The 20,028-nt window shown below is 40.8% G+C and overlaps 1 non-coding gene across 1 annotated transcript; it reads left to right on the top strand.

Moving 5' to 3' along the window:
* The first annotated feature begins 1,248 nt into the window (after positions 1-1,248).
* On the top strand, positions 1,249-1,356 carry LOC140509326 (U6 spliceosomal RNA). Its single transcript, XR_011968657.1, has one exon. It is a non-coding gene; the product is annotated as a U6 spliceosomal RNA (small nuclear RNA).
* The last annotated feature ends 18,672 nt before the right edge of the window (positions 1,357-20,028 follow it).

Consider the following 20,028-nt stretch of genomic DNA (forward strand, 5'->3'; position numbering starts at 1 on the left):
AGACCAATAAAGCCGCTGATACATTTTCTTTTTTTTTTTTAATTTATTTATTTAACTTTTCAACATTCATTTCCACAAAATTTTGGGTTCCAAATTTTCTACCCATTTCTCCCCCCCCACCCCAAAACACCGAGCATTCTAATTGCCCCTATCACCAATCTGCCCTCTCTTCTAACATCCCTCCCTTCCCTTATCCCCATCTTCTCTTTGTCCTGTAGGGCAAGATAACTTTCTATACCCCATTACCTGTATTTCTATTGCCTAGTTGCAAGAACAATACTCAACAGTTGTTCCTAAAACTTTGAGTTCCAACTTCTTCCCATCCCTCCCCATTGATACATTTTCTTTCTTCCTTTAAAAACTTCCTATTCATACATTTTGATCATTTATTGATTAAGGAATGTACATACATGTCTAACAATTTAATGCTATCACATTTTTTCTGAATTCAAATCTCACTGATTCTTCTAAATATATTCTACAGCCTACTCTTGTGGTCCGTGCTCCATTGATATGGAGTAGAAGGTAGGGAAGAAAGTGGATACTGGAATTTGGCATCCAACACAACTGTAGTAGCAGAGAAATGGAGATAAGTAATTAGAATTAGGGTATATCAAGGAGACCAGCAGTTTCCTGAACCCCGAAGAATCGCAGGATTTAGTATCTCCAGTGGGAATGCATCAATCATGAAAAGTTACAAAAAACTAAAAGGCAAAAAGGGGTGGGAGGTGAGCCAAGGACAAAATCCTCAGGATTTGCATGCTAAGAAGCAGATGACATAGGACTCTGATTAAGGGTCAATGAGACCTGGGGCCCAGAGGAAATTCCTTAGTAGAGGGAAAAGGCAAGTCAGACAGGCATGGAAATCAGTAAGTATTTAATGGCTCACCACAGGCAAGGCCCTGGGCAAGCTCCCCTACCCTGAAAGAGTTTATATCCTACTTGGAGAATACAACATGTATTGAACAGGTGAGTTCAAGATAATTTGAGGAGGGAGAAAGCACAATTACAAAAACAGAGAAGGTTTTTCATAGGAGGTAGTATCAAAGTTAAGCCTGGAAGCAAGTTGGGGATTCTAAGATTTGAAAGTGGAGAGGGATGGCACTCCAGGAATGGGGGATAACTTGTCCTTTCCTAATTACAAATTTAAGTAGCAGCATGCAGGCCTTGAGAGACAGTGGCAGAATGAACTGATAGAAACAGGAAACTTATTGAGTATAATAAAAGTTGTCAAGGAATGTGGTTGGAGCGCTTGCTTCAGCAGCACATATACTAAAAACTGGAACCATACAGAGAAGATTAGCATGATCCTTGAACACGAATGATACACAAATCTGTGAAGCATTCCATATTTTTATAAATAAATTATATAAAAAAAAGAAATGTGGGTTGGAGTCAGATTTTTGAGGGCCTTGAAACTCCAGGTGTCATGCTAATGAGAGTTAAAGATCTTCCCCACCCATTAATGGGCCTGCCCATTTAGGGAAGCTTGATTAGTGGAGATTTTTTGTTGTTGTTGGAAGGTCCACACCTTTTGTTAAATTCCAATGAGACAATGGTTCTCTAGGGTTGTGTTGCCCTCTGACTCTGAAAAGTGTATATATACTCTGAAGTGAAGTTTTGTTTGGGGGTTTACTCATTGTAAGTGTTTGTTTGGCTAGACAAGACTCTGGGCAGTCCCCCTGGCTTTGAAAACCCAGATGTTGGGGCTTCTCTCTCTGGTAACTATGTATGTATGGTCAGACAGCTGGATCTGTCTGTTGATCTATGATGCATGCATTGCTTACAGTCAGATAATTGCAAGCCTTGTCTATTGGTTAATCTTTGTTTCTCTATTTATATTTTCTCTGAAGTTCAGGGTGCTGACTTTTCCCCCTTAACTAAGTGAATGATATATGTGTTTGATTAAAGTGATTATTGGCCCCTCAAAAGTTGCTTTCATTTTAGAAAAACAGATCCAAGAACTTACAGAGCAGGCCCTCCTGTGTATGTTGGGGTCCTTGCAGGTATATCAGGTAATGAGTTAGAACTTTTTCCTATAGGCACAGAGAGTCATTAGAGGTTATTGAACAGATAAGCAGCACAATGAGAGATGTCTACAGCACTGTCAGATAGTTCAACATCAGAAATGGATGTGATTTTATCCATATGAAGGATAAGAGGCTATACTTCTTATCAGCTTTGCCTAAGGAACATGGGATCTTTCCATCTAATTTGCTGCTACTGAATCCTCTTAAATCATTGTGTCTGTGCTCAGTGAGTCTTTCACATCCTCTCAAATTCCTTTTTTGTGTAAAATAAGTAATACTTGATTTCTATTATACAAGCAGTACCTCCCCTTAGGGAAATCTTTGGGAGACATAATCCAACACCTAATCTTTAAGCATTTCCTTCCAGGGTATCAGTAGGGGATGTGTAAGTCAAAAAATATGAAAGGGGGTGGGGAATAGGGTGCCTGATCCCTCCCATTAGAGGCCAGGACACCCTGGAACAGAACTCCGCTAAACCTCTTGAAAGAGACTCCTTCGGGAGATAGAACAGGTGTAGACCCCATCTCCTTGAACTCCAGCAGTGGTTTCTAATGAGACCTCCAAGGTCTTCTAGTCCAACTGCCTCATTTTACAGATGAAAAAACTGAGATCTCGAGAAGTTTAGAAACTGACCAATGGTCATACGAGTAAGTGGCAGAGCTGAGATTTGAGCACAGACTCTATGACTAACAACAGCACTTTAACCTACAGCACCTACCACAAGGAGCTACTGTGAGGGTCAAATAATGTGCATAAATGCTTTATAAAACTTTCTGGTGCCAGAGAGTTGGGATGATGAGTGGCAGAGCTACATAGGGATAGTGGTGAACAGAACTTTCTTACTATTCACAACAGAAGGAGACCAGATGCCAGCAATCTCTCAGGGTGTGGTCCCCTTTGCCCCCATCTCCAGCCAAGGGCAGCACACAGTAGGGTGGCTTCCAGATATGGAACCACATAATGGCTTTCATATTCCAGTGAAAGACCCAGAGACCCTGATGGCCCAGACTTAAAGAAAGTTTTAGACAAAGAGCCAGCTTCGCACCAATAAGAGATTTTCCTGTTATCTGTAGGATAAGTAAAGTGAAAATATTTTCTAAATTGCCCAATAAAGAATGAGGAATGAGGATATAGGGAACTTAATCTTAATTGTGCCAGTTCAGTTTGTGTCTGGTGGGGGTGGGGAGGGTGGTAATGCCTAGTCGCTGGGTTTATTAGCCTTGGCATACAGGCATCCTGGGGTCATGGGCTGCCTTGGAGGAGGGGGCAGGGAGGAGAACTGGGACCATACCAGTCAAACCAATTTTCGCTGATCAACAAATCTGAAGCACTATATAACCTTCAGCTGTGATGGTAATGAAGATGAAGGTTTACCTTACACAGAGCATCTTTGCAACTTCCATCCTTTGCTCCTTGTTCTCTTTGGGGTCAAGCAGAAGTGAATCTTAGCCTTATTCCATGCAGTCAGGCCTTCAAATGTTTGAACACAGCTATGAAGTGCCTACTCAGTATCCTCTTCTGATATGATCTCTCCTCAACTCACCGTTCTGGTCACCCACCTCTGGGCACTATCCATTTTGGCAATCTCTTTCCTGAAATGAAGGTCCCAGCACCAGCACAATATTCCAGCTGTGGTCTGCCCAGGACAGAGTCTAGTGGGACTTTCTGTCCCCAGACCTGGGAGGACTAAAGGCAGCCCTTGGTAACATTACCTTTCCTGGTTCTTGCATGGTTGAGTCACACTGAGCTCACACTCTCCTAAATCCCCAAATCTCTTTCAGAAAAGCTTCCATTTAGCAGCTAAACTTTCCTCATTTTGTATTTTGTGAAATGTTGTCAACAGCCTCAAGAATGTCTTCAACACCCTCAAGGAAATAAGAATCAAAACACAAGCACCTATCTCTCATTGACCCACAATCATAGAGGCCAGCTATAGCATAGATAATCCAAAAGAGCGGAAATTCCCACATCAGTATTTGGAATGTGCTGTCTAGTTTGGGTCAGCTAGGTAGTACAGTGGATAAAGTGCCCACCCTGAAATCAGAAAAACTCATCTCCCTGAGTTTAAATCTGACTTCAGACACTTACTGATTGTGTGACCCTGTTTGCCTTAGTTTCCTCATCTGTAAAATGAGCTGGAAGAGGAATGGCAAACCATTCCAGTATCTCTGCCAGGAAAACCCCAAATGGGGTCATGAAGAGGCAGACATGACTGAATAACAACAACAAAATTTAGTTTGGGGGAACATTTTTTTTTTTAGCATGGCTTGGCTTTTCTACAGTAGATTTACTTTCCTAATTCTGATTTGGTTTTAGGCTAATAACAAAACAACTTTGTATTTCACACAGACAGTATCTGGGAGCAGGATAGAGGAACATGAGGGATATGTGCCTAGCATGTATCCTTGTGGATAAAGGATATAGAAAATCAAAAGGTGATTTGTCACTACCCAGGATGAATGAAAGCGTCTTAAGAGCAAGAACTATTTCTTTCTCACTTTGTATCCCCAGCCTCTTGCAGAGAACCTGACACATAGTAGGTATTTAATAAATGCTTGTTACTTGACAGGTTGATCAAATCATCTACTCCAAGTATGTTAGACTCCTCACTACTCCCTTCACATCATATACCTGACACTTTATTTCCACCTTCCTCCCCTTCCTTATCTTCTTGGACCACCAGAGCAGCTAGGTGGTGCAGTGGATAGAGCAGCAGTGCAGGAGTCAGGAGGATCTGAGTTCAAGTCTCACCTCAGACACTTGACACTCACTAGCTGTGTGACCTTGGACAAGTCACTTAACCCCAATTGCCTCATCCTGGGTCATCTCCAGTCATCCTGATGAATATCAGGTCACTGGATTCAGATGGCTCTGGAGGAGAAGTGAGGCTGGTGACCTGCACAGACCTCCCTCACTCAAAACAAAGTCAAGTGCAAGTCATGTCATCATTTCTCTGGATGACATGGTCTTCTTGGACAACAAAGGACAAACACACATACTATACCTTGTTCTCCCAGAGGCACCTAGATGGCTCCATGGATAGAGTGCTCGGCCTAGAATCAGAAAGATCTGAATTCAAATCCAGCCTCAGACATTTCCAAGTTGCATGACCCTGGATAAGTGACTTACCCTCTCTCTGCCTCAGTTTTCTCTGCTGCAAAATAGGAGAAATCATAGCGCCAGTCTCCTAGGGCTGTTGTGAGGATCAAACATGGTGATGTTTGTGAAGCACTTGGCACAGTGCCTGGCACATTGTGCACACTTCATAAATGCTCATTGCCTCCCTTCCCTTTCTGCAAATCTCACCTCTTCTTAAGTCATAACTCATTTGTGAAACCTTCCCCTACAACTCTACTGACCTGCTCCCATTCTCATCTCGTTCATTACCTTCCCAGAAACTTTAATGGTAGAATATATCCAATTCAGTATTCAGTCATGTATTGTTGTACCCCACATGTGGATCCAAGCCATGCAGAGCCTGTTACTGATGCAATCTTTTAAGTAATAATGACTCTGTATATGAGGCTCATGCCCAGGACCAGGGCTTCCCCTGGGACCACCCCAATTTGACTTGCTCCTAGAGTATTCAAGTCAGTTCACTGCTAGCAACCAAGCAACCCACACAAATATGAAACAGAAATATGTTTATTATAAAAACTGATAAGGCCATAAATGAGACTGAGACAGGAGTCCAATAGCAAGGAACACAGTTACAATTTCCACAGGGGATTTCCAGTGGAATGAAAATACCAGCTGCCTGGGTACAATTACTGGTCCCATAGAAAGTGGTTCTGCTTCCCTACAGCTTTTTCCAATCCTACAAACTTCCTAGCCCTGCCCTCAGTAGGCCTTCTTTTCCTCAAAGCTGGTGGCATGACATGGATTCTCCTCTTTTTTCTACTGAGACGGTTCCTGCCCCATCCCATCAGCCCAAAGCGTTGTAGGGAATAGCACACATTTCTACTCATGCTGTGTCTGCTGTGGTGTCTTCTGCCATTCAGTAATCATTGTACATGTGTGTGTGTCATCCTTCTAGCCAGATAGCAGACTCTTGGAGCCAGTCTGTCTTATTTCTCAGAGCCAGCTCAAGTCTCTCCTCCCCTCCGCTGACTACTCCAATCCTCATGAACCTCCTCCCCCCTAAATAGCTCATTTTAACAACTCTACCCACACAGGTTGAGTGGTTTTCCTGAGAATATAACCTTGTGACACATTGCGCTACCCATAGGGACCCATTTCTGTTGTTCATCCTTCTTCACTAAGAAGGCCAATGACATCAAAAGGGTGACATCTTGACTTGCAAGCAAATTGGATTTAAGTGAGACAGAGCTGTGCAAAGTCATCAGCTGACTCTCTCCAAAGTTAACAGTCTACAGAGTGATTCCTGATTGACTGAGAGACCAACCACCCATGTGAGTAGAAAATCAAATTCTTCACACAGCCAAAGGGCTTCAAGAGAGGTGGTTGAGAGAGGCAATTGTGAACCTTTAAATGGCTACTGGAAGCCCTCAAACATAGGTGGAGAAATCCCTCCAGTGAGTTTCTTGACGTTCAGTATTTGTCTCTCTTTATTGTCTCAAGTCCCCCAACCATCCATAGAAATCCCTTCTGCAAACCGGCCTTCACATGGTATTAGAGTTCCTTGCTAATCAGGAGTCAGTTCTCCCTTGGTCTATATACCTTGCAGCATCACAGAGTTATCCATTAGGAAAACTTCCTACTCAACCCATATGGGCAGAGGTGTTGCCTATTACCACATAATTTAGCATTTAATTATACACTGTCATATTATTTGATGATACTTTCCTATTGGTTCTTCTTTCTTCCTTAATTAGATTATGTTTCTTGAAGGCAGAGACCATGCCTCACCCTACTTTCCCTTCTCCCCAACCCTTTCCATAGGACCTAGAAAAGTGTAAAACAACAGAAGGCACTCAATATAATATTTAATAAATTACACATATCTTAGGAGCTGGTTTTCAAAACTGAGCAGCCAGCAAATCTTTCCCTTGAGTACCATGTCCTTTGCTGAGGTGCTCAGTGTCTTGGGTTGTATTCGGGGAATGGGAAAAAGAAAAAAGAGGAAGAGTCACAGCAATGAAATGCAAAGTCCCCATTGATTCCAAGGAGAACACGTTTGTATGGCAGGCAGATTCCACAGTGACAGTCAGCTCAAGGATGTGCCATCAACGCACCCTTTCAACTAGGGTGGGCTGAGATGCATCGAACCTAGGAAGGTTTAACAGGGATTAGTGCCATGTTCTTACTATGCGTGGCAAGAATCCCCAGAGCTACAGTGGTGTGTGCTGTCAATTTGTAATCAGGGAGCTGGTAGCCCTGTGCATCGCAGTGCTGGACAAGTCAATGGAATTTTGCATATTAATGCCACCCAAACCTGAAAGCTGAATCCTACTGACTTAGTCAAGGCTCCAGCACCAATTATACTGGGACTTATTCTTCACTGAAGTTTGACAAGTGTGCATCATTGGTATCTGGAAAGATGACTGTAAATCACTTCACCAATAAGAAAGAGTGAAGAAAATGCTTAATAACATCCCTTTTCCTTTTTCCCTAGCCCCTCCCATCCAGATCTTGTCCAGCCTCATAGGATGCTAAGGTTTCAAAATAGAAAGGACCTTAAATATCATCTAGTCTCAGAAAACTGAGGAGCCCAGAGAGAGGAAATAACTTCTCCAATGTCCCATGAATAATAACTGCAGAGACAAGGTTTGAACTCAGGTTTTCCAATGCCAAATCCGTCTTCTTTCTAGTGTACCATACACGCTCATTTCAGTTGGTTCCAACTTTGATACTTTGTGCTTTGAGAAGAATAGAAAGACTATGTGACTGAATCCAGTTAAACCACCAGTCCCTTTGAAAATTGGTGAGATAAAATTAGTTCCCACTAGGTTGTTTTCAAAATAAACTGTCTTTTTGAGATGCCTAGACTTTTGAGTGAGCCTGGCTGTTGCCAATTGTTCAGGCAGATAGAATTATCTATGGATTCCTCTGCCTAGTATGAGAAATGTAATGTGAGGAAGACAGGTGTGAGAAGAGTTCACAAAAACAGGAGTTCCATGTCCCTAAGGAATTAAAGCAGCAGCCGCATTGGATGATACCAGGCAGAGAGGATACAGAAAGTTCTCCTCCCTGTCAGAGGCATGCCACTACCGTATTGAAATGTGTAACCATAGAGTGTCAGGTCAGAAAGCAGCCTGGAGAGCTCACCTCACTCTAGGTAAGGTTGCATTCAAACTACCCCAGGAGAAAGGCCATCTAGCAGAGAGAATGCTGGACTGGGAGTCAAGAAGATAGGAGTCTGGATCCAGCCTAAAATACTTATTAGTTATGTAACCCTGGGCAAGTCACTCAATGCTGCTGAGCCTCAGTTTTCTCACCTGTATAGTGAGAATAGCAATAGTATTAGGGTTGTTGTGAGAATCAAATAAGATACCATCTTATTTATAAATCTTAAAGTGTCATATCAATTCTAGCTATTATTATTGATGCAAATGTTTTTCATCCCTAGCAACTTTTCTGTAAAAGTCAGAAGACTCTTCAGAAGTACCTCTCCTAGGACAACATTAGAAATTCCTTCATCGACTACTTTTATGTTAAATGCCCCTAGGCAAGTTGCCTGCATACACTCTGCTGTCTAGCGATGACAGCAAAATGCAGGGGAAAGGGAAAACCCAAGCAAGAAGAGGCTGCAAAAGTTTGTGATAAGGTGAAATGAGTAGAAGCAAGGGCACAATGGATAGGAAGAAGGAAGAAAGGAAAGAAAGGAAGGAAGGAAGGAAGGAAGGAAGGAAGGAAGGAAGGAAGGAAGGAAGGAAGGAAGGGGAAGAAGAAAGAAAGAAAGAAAGAAAGAAAGAAAGAAAGAAAGAAAGAAAGAAAGAAAGAAAGAAAGAAAGAAAGAAAGAAAGAAAGAAAGAAAGAAAGAAAGAAAGAAAGAAAGAAAGAAGGAGGAAGGAGGAAGGGAGAGGGAGGAAGGGAGAGGGAGGAAGGGAGAGAGAAAGAGAGAGGGAGGGAGGGAGAGGAAGGAAGGAAGAGAGAGAAGGAAGGAGGGAGAGGGGGAGGGAGGAAGGGAGGGAGAAGAAGGAAGGAAGGAAAGAAGGAAGGAAGGAAAAACATCATGGTAAAGAAAAACACTTTTGATAGACTTACCAATACGATCAACTACAATTCCAGAGGACTCCAGATGAAAAATGCTGCCCTCCTCTAAGTGGAGAAGTAATGGACTGACAATGCAAATTGAGACTTTGGGGCGGGGCGGGTGCAGGGCCAAAGTAGGCATTTGTTTTGCTTAACTATGCATGTTTGCAACAACAGTTTTGTTTTTTTCTCGCTTTCTCACAGGGAGTGGGAGGGAGAGAATGTGATCTTCATAAAAACAAAATAAAATTGAATTTTAAGAAAATAAGTTATCTTGACTCCCAGTCCAACATTCTCTACGCTAGATGGCCGTTCTCCTGGGGTAGTTTGAATGCAACCTTACCTAGACTGAGGTGAGCTATCCAGGCTACTTTCTGACCTGAGACTCTATGGTTTGCTTCTTGCCATCCATTAAACTGTAAGTTCTCTGAGGGTAGGATTTAAGTTTTGTATAAATTTTGTATCATCTCTAGTGCCTAGTACAGTACTTACTTAAATGACCGTAGGCAAATTCATAACTGTTTGTTGAAATTAATTAAACCTATCTCCTTTCTTGTAAGCCATTTGAGTCTCAATAGCATCTGTCCAAGATCCGATATTTCACATCCGTCATAATTGGGACATTTCCCCCTAAAGTTCCAAAACGACTCTATTCCTCAGTCTTCATTTTCCTGGAACTCTCTGCAGCTTCTGCCCATCGCTCCAGCTCCTGAATCCTCTTCCCTTTTTGGCTTCCATGGTACTACTCTCTTTGATTCTCCTCCTATCTATCTGACCAGCTCTGTCAAGTCTCCTCCTTTATTGTATTATCATCCGGCTCCTGCCTTCTAAGCATGTGTCCCTCTCCCAAGGCTCTGATCTCTCTCTCTCTCCCTCTCTCTGTTTCTCTGTCTCTCTGTCTCTCTCTCTCTCCCCACATATATGCATGTTATATAATATATACACATGCATATATGTGTGTATATGAATGTATATACATCCATTTACATGTATGTGTGTATATCTTTTATCTCATGAGCAACGTGTTCACTTAACATCTCCAAGTAGGTATACGATTTGATTTAATTTAATTCGATTTACCCATTTCTATGCCTTTGAACAAATTGTCCCTCACACATTTCCTCTTTGTCTCCCTGTAAAAATTCATAGTTCAAATCAATCTTTTACATGAGTTCTTTCCTAATCCCTACCTCACCCCTAGTTGCTAATGCCTCCACCCAGAAATTACCTTGTAATCTATCTACACATACATATGTACATATATGTATACACACACATATGGGGAGGGGCAGGTAGATGGCACAGTGAATAGAGTGCCTAACCTGAAGTCAGGAAGACTCATCTTTCTGAGTTCAAATCTGTCCTCAGGCACTTACTAGTTGTGGGACTCTGGACAAGTCACTTAACCCTGTTGGCCTCAGTTTCCTCATCTGTAAAATGATCTGGAGAAGGAAATGGCAAGCCTCTCCAGTATCTTCTCCAAGAAAACCCCAAATGGAGTCAAAGAGTCAGACGTGAATGAAAAACTACTGTAAAGCAGTGTGCATATACATATGTGTATATATACACAGATATATATATATACACATACATACATATATATGGTATATATTTGTATGTGTACTCATTATGTCTCTCTATAGCATGTGAGTTCCTTAATGGCTAAGACTGTCGCATTTTTGTCTTTGTAGCTTGTGTGACATAGCACAGCGCCTGGCCCATTGTGAAGCTTTTAAAATGTATATTGATTGGTTAATTCAATAAACATTTATTAGGTCCCTACTATGTGCTAAATGCTGAGGAAACAGACAGAATAAAACCACCCTTGTCTTCAAAAAGTTTTCAGTCTACTGTAAATCTGCCTATTCATCCCTAATCTCTCCTGAACTCCTAAGATTCTGTACCCACATCCACAACTCCACAACTGCTCAATGGATTTTTTACCTAGATGTTCCATTAGCACCTCAAACTCAATACATCTAAATAGAAATACTTACCATGCCCCCTAATGTTCCTCTCCTCAAAATTTCCCTATATCTTCTGAGAACACCACTATCCTTGAAGGTTCACAATTTTAAAGTCATCTTTGGCTCTTTCCTCTCTCTCAGCCCCATTGCCAATGTCCATCCTGTTGAGTTTTACCTTTACATCTCTTTGTCTTTGCCCCTTTGCTTCTTTCACACAATCGTTCACACAGTAGTATTTAACACTTGTACTATGCACCAAATTGAGGGATCATAAGGAGTGCTATATAAATCCCCAAGCAACATATTAATTTAACAACAGTGGAAAGGACAATAATAAATAATTGATGATGATAATGAGGCCAAGTAGAAGAAATCTAAATCATATGAGTATAGGAAGAAGCATATAGGATCACCAATGTCTGTTATTGGAGTTGTCCTGAGGATGCTTTCAGTGAGTCTACGGAAGATGAGCCTGCATCTCAACATTTACATTGTCACAAAAATGCATCCTTTTTAATCTCCCTGTGCTATAGTTCACCAAACACTAACCAAAAGAGAAAAAAAGTGAAATAACAACTCATCTCATATCTTAATACCTTTGAAAAGAGAATGAAATACAGACAACAATAATATTTTCCTTTGTATTTGTCCAAGGCAGCCTCAGAGAGGCCGGATGAGCTATGAGCAGGTATATTCACTTGAACTCTTTCATATGTATGTTCCATCTCCTTGGTCAAAGTATAAACTTCTCAAGGGCAGGAATATCAATCTTCTCAACCTACCTCAATTCAAGTATTTATTGAGCCCCTTACTATTTCCAATATTGCACTAAGTCCTGAATGAGTTACAGAAGTAGTATTAAAAAAGATCCCTTTCTTCAAGACACTTACAGTTTAGATGGTGTGATGTGGGAGGCACACATTAAACAAGAAAGAACATATAACAGAGTGATTAACTGCCAGAGTGAATGATGAAGACATTAAGTACCATTAGTATTCTTACACTCCTTTTATATATCCACAGTACTGAGCAATGGACATGGCCCACAGTGCCTGTTTGCTAAATGCTTACTAAGTAAATGGATGACATAAATGACTGGACCAATGGATAAGTGGAAAAACAATAAACAAATGAAGGAATGAATAAAAAGAATGAGTGAGCAAATAAATCAATTAATTCAACAAAGGTTTATTGGGTATTTATTATGAGCAAAATATTGCATATGATTTACAAATGGATTAACTTATTTAAAAAATGAACATGTAACTTATGTCCTGGAATCAGGGCCTCTGTGTTTCCATGAACCCAGTTCAATCTTGGGCGCATCATACAAATCATTCTCTTTGGCTCATTCCCTCAGTTTCCCACTGGGAACATAAGAATTTGCCTCATTTTGTCTCCATTTATGTTTTCCCTGGGAGTATGAGAATATGGTTTGTTTCAAGGGCCCTACAGAAAAGACAAAAGAGCATTCAGCTCTAAAAAAAGAATTTAAATTAATAATGCATCAAATATGGGAGTGTCTTTATTTAATGCTACAAAAAAAATAAATAAAGCAGAAAGGAGTCTCTCTCAAGCCCATGAAAGCAAAATAATTCTCTTTCCCCCTCTACTGAGCTTTCACCCTTCCCAGGTCCACATATAAGTGGGTCTAAGTCTGGACTGACTTAGGATTTAGGCCCCACTTCAAAGGGAAAGCATTTACCCTTTAAGTGTTGGCCACTATGCTTCCAGTAAGCCCTTACTTCCCAAGATTTTATATGATTTTCCCAGACTAAAAATAGAAACTTGATTCAGGGCTCCCCAAAGAGGAAAACACTTGTGATCACTAAATACTGACTTCCTCTTCCTCTGTTGAGCCCCACTGTTCTAGAGACCTATACAGTCCTCAGACTTACTGATGCTTCCTCCAAAGAGGAAAGAACTAAGAACTGAGAGTCAACAACACCCTCTCCATACCTGCCCAGGAAATACTACACACAAGACTAGTAAAAGGCTATATCATATGTCAGATTTGCTTCTCTACATAACAGCTCCATTACATGCTATTATTTTATTCCATCTACTATGTGGTCCAGAAATTTCTCCACTTATTCCAGGAATGTGGTTCCAAGAATTTTTCCTTAAATAAAGGAAATGGTTCAAAAATTCTTCCATCAAGAACTCTCTTCATATTTTTACCAATTGAAACATTTTTTCCTTCAAAATCCAGCTCAGGTTCTACTACTTCCAAGACGTCTTCATTTATATACCCAGTTGATCTACCCCACCTCAATAATTGTTTTTAAAAAACACTGACACTGACTTTTAAAATTTGCAAAGCACTGTACATATACTATCTCATAATGTTTATCACATTATACCTTGTATCATATTTATTTGTGTAGATGTCAAGTTGTTGTCTTTTGTTTAGTTGTTTTTCATCATATCTGACTTTTCATGACCCCCTTTGGGGTTTTCTTGGTAAAGATACTGAAGTGGTTTGCTGTTTTCTTCTCTAGTTCATTTTACAGATGATAAATCTGAGGCAAACAGAGTTAAGCGACTTGCCCAGGGTCACACAGCTAGTAAGAGTCTGAGGTCACATTTGAACTCAGGTCTTCCTGATTCCAGGCCCAGCACTCTATCCACTGTGCCACCCTGATGCTTGTTTCCACCACTATAGATCACTAGTCATCCTCATTTTATGAGTTGCCATGGACAACAACGGGTGGTCAACCTACTGCTGCTGATGTCTCCCTGCATTTAGGTAAGCTAAATCCTTGGTAATCCAAGATCACCTCTATACTGTAATGAGGCATGAATGATATGCCACACATTATTTACCCACATTCCTTCAGGAAAAAAAATTTTCTTGAAGAAAAGGACCAGGATGTGATAATGAGAAATAACTGAAAACACTCCAACCACAACCCAACTTCTTTCTCAAACACTCATCTTCCATCCTTATCAGAGCAGTGCCATGAAAATCCCTATCTACACTGGTTCTACCCTTAAATGACTTGCTTGATTCTCAGTCTACATAATCCAAGAAGTCACTGGTGTGGCAGCAGCAACACAAAAGAACACACAGATGTTTTGTCTCAGCTGCCCAAAGTTGCCATCCTTTGCAAACCTTACCAAGCAGGGTTAACTCAATGCCAGAGTCATCTTCTGGTATTGATCTCATTTTGATCAATCATGTCTATCAGTCCTGAAATGGAATACCTCAGAAAGAGAAAAAGGGAATGTTTCTGTGTCCCACATCAGTTAATACCCCCAAACCCTTACAGAAGCTTCTCATTTGAAGGTGATTTCTTATTAGTCCCCTCACCCCCATACTCTTCCCTCTCCAACGTATCCTATTGCTCAAAGACCAAGCCTTAAACCCAATTCACTCTGGAGTTCATAGTTTGGACAACAGGTCCCTGCCCACCTAGAACAGGATGAGTGTAAATACTAAATAGTAACTGTTTCTTTTACCCAGGAACCCTGAGAGTCTTCCCTTCCCAGTTTGATTATTTTTCTTTTTTCTTTTTAATTAAAAGGGGACATCCCTTGAGTAACTACTTAAAGAGGCCTATTCACTGAATGGGTATATCTCACTTAAAGTGAGAATGTGATAAGACCTTAGCCTAAAAGGGTTAGGATCTCACCTTGCATCCTGGGCCACTGGACCCAGATGGCTCAGGAGTAGAAAGTGAGGCTGGTGACCTTGCACAGCCCTCCCTCACTCTTATCAAAATCAACTGTAAGTCATGTCATCATCTTGATGTCATGGTCTTCTTTGAGAACGAAGAACAAAAACAATCCTATTGATATTCCCATAATACATGTCTGCCTGTCATTCCTCTGCCCAAGAAGCTTGAACAACTCCCTATTGCTTCTAGGAAAACATAACAACTTCTTTGGCATTTAAAGTCCTTCACAATCTAGAGGCAACCTATCTTTCCAGATTGATTTTACCTTACTCCCTATAATATACTCTATGGAAAATATTTTATTTGGTGCTCCTGGTACGCAACATTTCTATTTCTAGTCTCCTACTTCTGCACCGACCTATGCCTAGAATGCCCTATCTCCATACCTCAGTCTCCTGGAATCTCTAATTTCTTTCAAGGCTCAACTCAAATATCTCCTTCTATAAAAAGCTTTTTCTGACTCCTCCAATTCTTACTTTCCCTCTTCCAAATTACTTTGTGTATGTGAGGGTTTGTGTAATGTATGAGTATGTGTGTTTAATATATATGTGCAAATAGATGTGTGTATTTATATATATATATACATACACATGCAGCTATACATATGTGTATATATATATGTAGATACAGATAGATAGATAGATAGATAGATAGATAGATAGATAGATAGATAGATAGATAGATAGACAATAGATAGATATACACACATTTACTCTTCTGTATACATGTTGCTTTCCCCTACTAGAGTATAAGCTCCTTGAGGGCAGGTACTAGTTTGTATTTCTTTTTCTATCCCAAGCATCTACTATAGTGACTGGATAGAAGGCATTTAATAAATTTATGCTGATTTGAATTGAGTGAAAAAAGTAAGAGCTTCCTTTAGAATAGGAACATATCTGTAGCACGAAGAAAAGTTTAAATTCGGCATGTGCATAGTTTCTTTGATCTTTGTAGACAATCAAATAGGAACATTTAGACTTCTGTGACTACAATAGACTAAAATAGACTTCCTAATCTGGTTGGCTACATGGATTAAATGAACTAAATAATTCAAAATTTTCCACATCCCTTTATGCCACATAGACATAGGCTTTACCTTTTACCAAAATAAAATTTTAAAAAGCCACTCTCTTTTTTGAAGCCAAGAGAATATGACTATGCCCAGAAAAACGGTCTTGGGAACATGGAAGTAATAATGAAAATACTGACAATTAGAGAGTACTTTCAAATTTCCAAAGTCTGTGTGTCTGTATGTCTGTGTACATATGTAGCCTCATCTGAGCCTAATAGCCCTCTGAACACAAGTATATATATCCTCATTTTGAAAATGGGGAAACTGAGGTTCAGAGAGTTTCAGTCACTTATCCCATGGTCACACAGTCAGCAAGAAACAGAATTTGAAGGCAGATTTTTGTAATTATTCTAACACTCACATCAATAAAGAATTTGAGAATTCGAAGGAAGTTCATTGGCTAGTCAAACCCACACACGAAAGGAATCCTTTCCATGACATAACCTACACTTGGTTGTCCAGTCTCTGCTTAGAGAAGTAACCTATCAGTCTTCTTGATATGCCACCCTATCCACTAAGCTATGCTGTGACTTCTCAGCAGTATCTTGAGGAAAAGCTATGGTTTCAAAAGAATGACTTCAAAGGTCAGTCTGGAAGACTGAGTCCATTATTCTACATCTTGTCTACCCTCCCTGCTCAAGACTAGCCAAGAATCTAAGAAAAGCAGGGTGGTTTCGGAAAGAGAATATTGACCTCAGCATCAGAGGACATGGTTTTCAGTTCCTGCTCTAACAATGACTAGATGAGTAACTTTGGGTAAGTCATAGTTTCCTGGTGTTAAAGAACCTTAGAGATTACCTAGTCCAACACTCTCATTTTTTCAGATGAGAAAACTGAGGCCCAAAGGGGTTAGGAGACTTTCCATGGTCAGCATAGGTAGTAAGGAGCAAGGCTGTGTGATCTAAACCCAGGTCTTCTGATTCCAGATTCAGTGGGCCTCTGGATCTCAATTTCCCGACCTGTAAAATGGAGATAACAATACCTTCATTACTTACTCCACAAAGCTGTTGTGAGACTCCAATGAGATAACAGATGTAAAATACGTTTAGAAGAACCTAAAGGAGCATATGAATGCTAGATGCTAATATTGATGTGGGAGCCCTTTGATTTAAGGAAAAGATAATGATTCCTCTGGGAAAGAGTCTCCTGTGTCCCTCATCCATTCAGTCCCTGTCATCACACCCAATATTATCACTGAAAAGATAGCTGCTGTTACTTCTTTACTTTCCCACCAACCCACCCACCATCTATACACCTCAGATTCCCATAAGCCAAATTTGAGAAATCTATAACTCTCCCCTTCCCCCAAAGGTGCCAAATAGGAAGAAGAAACCTCCATCAGGGGAGGCCTACTGAGAGAGGCAGGAAAAAGAGGGCAATTGTTCATGGCTTTATGTAGGTAAGTTGTCTCTGCAGTAGCAAAATGAATTTTCTTTCTCTCCTTCTCCTTCCTTCCCAGGAGTCATCCAGCCCAATAATTAGTACATGGGAGATAAGTGAAAAATAAGACGGCTGGTGAGGGTGGTTCAGGCCTCCCCGTGACACTGATAATGTGCAGATGCCAAGATCACTGCCAGGGCAGAGTGCCATCCCAGGCCTGTGCCTCCCCATCGACTCATCAATCTATCATCCTCTTAGCAGCTGACACCTTTGGCGGCTCCTCTCCGCCAGCTCCGACATTAGAATTGCAAGGAGTCTCAGCTGCACTGGGGAATACAGATTCAAGAATCTCGAATTCAAATTTGTTTAAGTATTGCGAACAGTGATTCCCTTGCAAGGCATCTTCATTGCCCTTTTGCCAAAGGGGAATGGCTGGGTCTTTGTTAGAAGTACAAATTGCTTTTTAATGCAAGGGATAAAGCCAAGCCTGGGCACCTCCTTAGAAATTCCTCCCCGCTTCCAGGAACACCGCTGCATGTCAATTTTAATTTTTGAAATTTAAACCGAGGGCTTTGTGTCTAAGCTCCATCTCATCGGAGGAAGCGGAGGAATAAGTCAAAAAGGATTAGGGACCCAGTGGGGATTGCAGATCCATAGCAATTAGACTTCATTTGGGTCTCAGACATTTGGTTTTAATCTCATTTCTGAATGATACAATTGACAAAGCATCGGAGATTGATAAGTGTATAACACATGTACTTGTTTATGGACTCCCCTCCCTGCACCCATTCCCACTTCCCTCTCACGTTCTCATTAGCAGGCTGGGCTGACTTTGAGGGTTTGGCTTGGGTGGTTCTTTTTGTTTCCTTTTCTTTAGCTCTCTGTGAGGTTTCCAGCTCAGGATTCAAAAAGGATGCAATCATCACTCATATTCAAGTGAGTGACAATAAAAACATTATTGAAATAAACCAGGACCGTAAAAAGGAATGTCAACAGGAAACTAGGCAGGGGGCATAATTGTCTTTCAAATGGGAATCACAGCTTTTAGCATCCTCCTGGAATTAATATATGCCAAAATAGGGACATCAGGCAGAGAAGCTGCAATGAAAATATATGTGTGCATCTGTGCGCATGCGTATATATATATATATATATATATATATGGACAAGGTTGTGACCATAATGACAGATTTTCCTAAGGCACTCAAGAAAATCAAGTCCATCGCTTTAGGGTTGCTCCACATCTACATACATTTGGTGTTCATGCTTGTCTACTTACAGACCACAAGCATACACTTTTGCATTTTCTGCACCAGGACCACAAATATTTGGGGGTATCTGCAGATGCTGTCCTAAAAAATCCTGGTCCCTCCCTCTCTTCTCCCCATCCCCCACCTTCAGCTCTCCTGTACATTCAAGAGACATGGAACTATTTCTGGGACTCATAAGGATTGATACAAAGTACCTACACCAAACCTCTAATCTGTACACATTTTTTTGTAAATTGAGAATTCAATCAAACTGATTGGTTTGAAAACAACTAAATGAATTCAGTTAAGCAAGTATGGACAAGTTATGAAAAGGTTATTTTCCAAATAACATGATGCTTGACTGAATTCAACCATTACAAGAAAAAATAATAATAAAACTCTGTATTGGAAGTTGGAGTTTGCTCTCAAATTCCCCTGTGCCAACATAACCCTAACAGGTTAATGGTTTCTGAGCTTACTCCTACATTTTACACATTCTGGAACAGATACACTGTGTCAGAGAATGGACTTGTGTCCACAAAACTCCCTATTAAAAGTGAAAAGGAAGATGAAAGCAATTATCTTCAACAGTAACACACAAAAAAAATGTCTAATTTACATAGCTGAGATCTTTGAGATAAAATGTTTTGGGGAGAATCTTACCCTGGTTAACATCTTGAAGCAAAACTAGTGTTGGGCTGTGTGAGTGAGTGTGTGTGTGTGTGTGTGTGTGTGTGTGTGTGTGTGTGTGTGTTATTCTAGGTAAGTGATAGACTTTCCTTTTCTACCCAAGTCACTAAAAAAAAAACCTACCCACAAGTACTCTACTATTGCCCCTGTTTTGCAGAGGGAAACCAGTTTTCCTAATTCCCTTCTTGATCATGTCACAAGCCAGCTATTTTTCCCTTTTACTCTCTCTCACTCTTTCCCAAGGAATAAGAAGGTAATCCCAGGCAAGATGACAAAGGTAGGGTCAAGTTGACAAAGACTGGAAACAATCCAGGCTGGCTACTCTTTCCTGGATTCCACAGTTATCTCAAATCTGTCATTCACACCCAGCAGGCCTCAGGAGCTTAATAGTATAGTTTATGGCGTAAAAATCCCTACTACATTCCATAGAATCACAGATTTAAAGCTGAGAGGGACCTTAGAAAACATGCCGTCCCACTCCCTCCTAAGATGGATTTCAAATAGTCACCTATTTGGAGAAATCGATTAAAAACAGGTGTTGAGGTAAGCATCCAAGAGACCCAGGAAGGTAGGACGAAACTCATCCCATCCTCTCTGACTTGCCTCTATCCCTGCCCTGTGGATCCGTTCCTCTCCTCTATAGCTCACATCACCTCCTCCTAAAAAAGAGGAGAAACAGTTGTGGGGTGGGGTGCAGTGGGCAAAACAGAGGTTGTTCTGGAGCCATGGCCTCTGTCCATGGATGAATACTGGAGTTCTGAGAATGGGGGCTAGCTAAATAATTCTGACAGAGACACAAAGGAG

This window comes from Notamacropus eugenii, chromosome 5 (assembly GCF_028372415.1).
Source record: "Notamacropus eugenii isolate mMacEug1 chromosome 5, mMacEug1.pri_v2, whole genome shotgun sequence".
In the NCBI taxonomy this organism is placed as follows: domain Eukaryota; kingdom Metazoa; phylum Chordata; class Mammalia; order Diprotodontia; family Macropodidae; genus Notamacropus; species Notamacropus eugenii.